The sequence below is a fragment of the Sinocyclocheilus rhinocerous genome, unplaced genomic scaffold (assembly GCF_001515625.1).
Source record: "Sinocyclocheilus rhinocerous isolate Xijiao unplaced genomic scaffold, SAMN03320098_v1.1 scaffold905, whole genome shotgun sequence".
Classification (NCBI taxonomy): domain Eukaryota; kingdom Metazoa; phylum Chordata; class Actinopteri; order Cypriniformes; family Cyprinidae; genus Sinocyclocheilus; species Sinocyclocheilus rhinocerous.
Window position 1 is genome coordinate 240,641 of NW_015659390.1, and position 6,239 is coordinate 246,879.

Here is a 6,239-nt window from a genome sequence, read left to right on the forward strand (position 1 = left end):
TCTCATGATTCAGATTCACACACTGAGACGTGACGAGACGATCAGAAGAGACAGAAATAACAGGATCAATCAGTGTTTGAGGAGCTGATGGATCTGCTATCAGACGATCATCCTGAACAAATAAAACACCATCAGATCATGAGTGTGTGTGTGTGTGTGTGTGTGTGCGCGCGCGTGTGTGCGCGCGCGTGTGCTGAGTGCTGCTGGTTACAGGAACGGAAAGGCCTGTCAATGAAGAGACATGAGCAGACTTTCAGAACACAGCCCCCCAAAACCCCACACACCTGCTCTCTGTCTGAGAGAGAGAGAGTGAGAGAAAGAAAGAAAGAAAGAAAGAAAGAAAGAAAGAAAGAAAAAATGATGTGGTGATGGTGCTGGTGGGGGGGTGTATCACCACCCCAAAGTGACACCAAAAAACAAAAACACAGGTGCAAAGAGTTCCTTCCACTCATACACACACACCCTCTGAGCGTGACCTTTGTGTTGGAAACACAGTGTGTGGAACGTTTCCGAGCTCAATAATGACATCACGTATGTCTCTGTAGCCGTCAAATCAGAACTAAGGGTGCGAATTATACAGGGGGGTTGGAAGGGAGGATCTGACCCCCATAACTTGGGGTTTTAATGTAAAAAGTATATATTAATGTAAAGAGTTTTGTTCATATTACACATGAAACGTTTCAACAGCATTAACTACAGCACTTTAACTACATTAACTACAACATTTTACATGATTATATTATATTATATATTATAATTTTTTTCAATTATTTTCAATATTAAAATATTTTATATATGCTGTTCCAAAGATTTTTTTTAAGTAATTAATACTTTATTTCAGCAAGGATGCAATAAATTGATCAAAAGTGACTGTAAAGACATTTATTACAAAATTTACATAGGATTTCTATTTCAAATAATCACTTAAAAAAAACTTTTTTAAAAGCCTTACTATTCATCAAATAATCCTGAAAAAAGTATAATGGTTTCCAAATAAATATTAAGCACCAGAACTGTTTTCGACAATAATAATAACAAGAAATGTTTCACAATATCAGCATATTTAAATGATATCTAAAGGATCATGTGACACTGAAGACAGGAGTAATGATGTTGAAAATTCAGTTTTGCCATCACAGAAATAAATAACATTTCAAAATATATTAAAATGTCTATATATTAAAATAAAATTTAAATTTACTGTATTTTTGAACAAATAAATGCAGAATAAATAAGATACTTTTTTCAAAAACTTAAAAAAAATATTACCAATTCTAAAACTTTTGAAAATGTAGAATTAATTACAATTTTAAACAGATAAATATATAATTAAAGTGTATTTTCCACTGGCACCAAAAAACACTTGCAAGCCTGAGTACCTAACCGCTGCATTGACATTTACTTTACATAACTAATTATTTATTTGCTTTAATATATTTTCAATGTATATGACAAAAAAAGTAGTTTAACATTTCTGTTTAAAAGCAAAAGCTTACTTTTTACTAACTGTTCTACAGACCTAAAAATACAATTTGGGTTGTGTGAGTGAACCTCAACATATCCTATATAAATTACTTTACAATAGTTGACCAGGAGTCAACTTTACATAAATCAGAATTGATATCACACCACAACGATATCTTAAAGAAAACGCACTACAGTTCCATCACAAATATTACTAAATTACCACTGCTAATGACCCCAGTGTTTATTTTAATGGCGCAGTGTCATCAAGGCGGTTTGTGAGATTACGTTTCAGGATGGTCACTGCGGTTAAAGTCAGCTCTGACCAATTTACCTGTCAATGGTTAGTTTACATGATGACACAATCAAAGCAGACACAAACATGTGCAGGCACCTCAATGCAAACTCCACCTTCAGTGTGACTGACATACAAAACCACAGACTTTGCGCAAAGCAATTAGAAACTTGCATTCATTCATGTCTCCAATTTGAATTGATTTGTATGTGAGTCTATAGGAGACATGAGGTAGCAAGAATAACTCTGGCATTCTTTCATATCTCTCGGTTGAGTCAGAGCTCCTTTTCCTCTCTGTGTTCAACAAGGCATCTCTGTGTCGCAAGTAGATTGGCACATAAATTCAGTTTGTTCGACCTGTCACAATAAATTATTAGCCGGATGTTGCAGCAGCACCATTTTCCTTATTTTTTCACTCTCGCACTCTCTCTCTTTCTCTGACTTACCCACCCATACACACGAACACACACACACACACACACACATGCACATGTAGGCTACCCACTGGGAAGATTACAATAGGCTGATTTCCTCTGTGGTCAGGCCTAGTAGCCACTCCCCGTTCCACTAGCAGGTACAATGTCTCTGAGCCACCATGATAAGTGTGTGTGTGTGTGTGTGTGTGTTTGTATGAAAGATCTAGAAGACTGACACAAAATTTGCAACACAAACATTAATTAAAAACATGGGGGGGGGGGATCCCCATTCCTGTCTTTTTTTATGACGCTGCAGTAATGACAAATAATAAAAATGATCAAACACATAAATTAAAAAAAAAACAGAAGTAGGCATAGATAAACATGTTTGTCTTATTTAAACTTTCCAGTAACATCATCCAAACCACAATACTCACATTCAAAAACCGCATTTGATGCACAAAACAACAGTTTTATGTGGGGAAAAAGGAAAAACATTCTTATGGTAGATCATGGAGATAATCTCAACAATTACTGACTGTTAAATATGAGTACATTTGAATATGCTTGAGGTTGTGACTGTGTGTGTGTGTGTGTATTCGTATATGAAGAGTTCAATTGCAAAAACAGATAACTCCGTTTTTAAAAATGTTCAAAAATCATGTTTTTTCATTGTGCATTCCAATTAATCTCAATCAAACTGAAGTTGGGTTATTTTGATTAGTTTAAAAAAATTACTAAAAAATATAGCTAACTAACAAAATAAAACATGATAACATAATAAAAAACATGATTTTTGAAAATAAAAAGTTATCCGTTTTTGCAAATAAACTCTTCACTAGTGTATATATATATATATATATATATATATATATAATTCTTCCAACTACATATCCAAAATGGATTACACTTGCAATATTATTATTTAATGTGCAAAAAATAAAGTGCTCAGTCACGGTCATGCAGGACCTTCCTTAGTATTCACATTTAAAAAAAAACAATATTTTTATATACATTTTCTTACATATCAACACACATGTATTCACTCAATCTTTTATAGACCAGTTATCATCGTATAGATTTAACTCATTTCATACCGTAACTTGACCTACTATATATCCAAACTTACCATCAAGACTGTTCAGAGTTTAATAAACAACACATTTGTTTATATTCATATGTATATTCCAAATTAATGTTATAATACGATTTGACAAAGCATTTAAGGGCAACATTAAAGGGCAGTTCACTCAAAAGTGTACAATTCTTCGTGTAATGAACATATAGTTACTGAAAATCTTGACATCCACCTACATTAAGTTAATGAGAGAAGCAACAAATCGTGAACAAATCATTCTTTTGTACCATCTGAATGATTTGTTCATTATCGGACTGATCTGGTTCTCAATTTCAAACTTACTGAATCAAAGATCTGCTGGCAGCATTTCTCGAATTATAAACTTGCTTGAGGGGAGGATGAATTAAACTTACATAACACATATCTAACATAAAGCTTCAAAGGACATTTAATGTAGTCATATGGACAACTTTTAAGATATTTCATGGTACTTTTGAAGCTTAAATGCTCCAGTTCACCCTCGTTTGTATGGAAAAGAGGGACCAACATAGTATGCAAAATTTTCTTTTTTGTTGCAAAGAAGAAACAAGGTCATACAGGTTTGGAACAACATGGGAATGAGTAAATGATGACAGAATTTTCATTTTCGGGTGGACTATCCTTTTAGTAATAAGCATAGCTGATGTTTATCAAAGTACATTCATTTGACTGAATAATATGATCCAAATTATTATCCAAAGTATGTTTAGCATTCAAATCAGCCTTACCAATTCAATCGTTTTATAGAAAACAAAAAACTTCAAATCAGCCTAAAGAATAAATCAGGACATTATTCATCTTACATTATGATGCACAAATCTAGTGCACATTATAATACAGGCACTTGTTAATAACAATCATTTAAAGTAACCGTTTTCTATTTGAAAATGTTTTAAAACGTAATTTATTCCTGTGATGCAAAGCTGAATTTTCAGCAATGATGCTTTAGAAATCATTCTAATATGTTGATTTGCAACATTATTATCAATGTTGAAATTAATTGTGCTGCTTAATATTTTTGTGGAAACCCTGATACATTTTTTCACGATTAATTGTTAAACTGAAAGTTCTAAAGAATGCCTTTTATGTGATATAATAGACAATTGAAATCTTTTGTAACATTATAAATGTCTTTACTGTCACTTTTGATCAATGTAATGCATCTTTTCTCAACAGAAGTATATTAATTCATAAATTAAAAAAAAAAAAACAGTAAAAACAATGTAAATTCTTCTACAAGTGCACATCAGCTCAAAACAATGTAAAAGTAAACAGACTCAAACATTTAAACACTTTAATGAAATTATAAAGACACATTTGATCTCTTTGAAAGAATTACAAGAACAGCGGAAATATGAGAAAGATGGAGGATGAAGGAAGTGCTGAATATCTCTCTGTTAAGGTAAAGGTTGAAATGATGAGGCAACACCGTGAGATAAAGAGAAAGCATGTGCTGAGTGTTAACAAAAGCAAACCAAAACCAAGTCACAAACGCAAACACACGGAGGGATTGAGGTGACAGATGGTTTATTAGCGATAGAGGAGAGAACACAGAACCAGACCCCTGCCCAAAACGATCCGCTGGCAGCCAGACACGTGAATTCAGAGTCAGACACACACTCTCTCAAACTCAGAGAAACATACACAGATTGATCAGATAAAGAGAAAGCGAGAGAAAAGAAACAGGAGAAAGGGCCGAGCGAGGGAGCGCTGCACTGATGGTGATTAGCTGAAGAAACTGTCTCTGTCCCCAGATTTGGCCCCGTGTTGGCATGCGTTCGTTTGACCGTTCGTTTGTGAGAGTGCAGAAACCTATATAGAGCAGCGTGCCAGTGGCTGATAATCACAGAAAAACAATATTAACTGTACACACACACACACAAAACAACAGTATAACAGTTCATAGATGAGAAGTAGGTCAAAGAAAAAAGCTACAACACAGGGAAAAAGTGATGCAAGAACAACAAGGAAACAGATAATAAAAGAACACTTAAAAAATCACTGAAATCAGCTAAAATACTAAGCTTCTTGCAGGCAAATAGTCATTGCATTTCACTGGCATGCACTTCTTAGTGATCTGATTAAAAATACTAGACCTAAACCTAAAAGTGTAGTTCAATACTGTCACAGTTTGGAAAACATCATGTCAGAAGTACTGTAATTTGAGACACCAACAGTTTAAATACATGAACTTATAAATTATTCAGTGTTCAGTTCATTCTACAAAACAGGTGGCATTGTGTCCCCCAGATACGTTTAAAATTAAATTAAATAATGAACAGCTGACAGAAGCCAAGTTTTACTATGTGATAATATAGACATTTTTTATACACACATCACCAAAAAAAACTTTTTGATAATATATATATATATATATTACATACTATTTCTCTCTCTCTCTCTCTCTCTCTCTCTCTATATATATATATATATATTAGGGGTGGAACGGTACACAGATGTCACGGTTCGGTACGTACCTCGGTTCGGGGGTCACGGTTCGATACGATTTCGGTACAACAGAAGAAAAAAAATCTACTATGCTCGGTTTCTTTTCATTTATTTTGAACAGACAGTAGTACAAATGACAGTTTTTTCCACCTAGATGTGAAAATACTAAATATTATTACATTATGTTATATATATAAAATCTGCAGTACATATATAGCCTTCATACAAGGAATAAATTCTTGAATTATATTTGATTTAGTTTACAGACAAACAAGAGAAAAAAAACAGTGCGACACCTAACGTAGCCTATATACACTGAGTTTCAGTTCATTTTTGTGACAGGCTTATTTTGTTCACAGAAAGGAAACTCAAGTGGCAGAAAGCAACATCCTATTTGTTTTCTTTATTTTACAAAAGCACAATGTTTTGTTTTCATTGTAAGTGTACACAAATAAAAGCAGACCTTTATACAGTGATGCATTATTAATAAGCCAGTAAG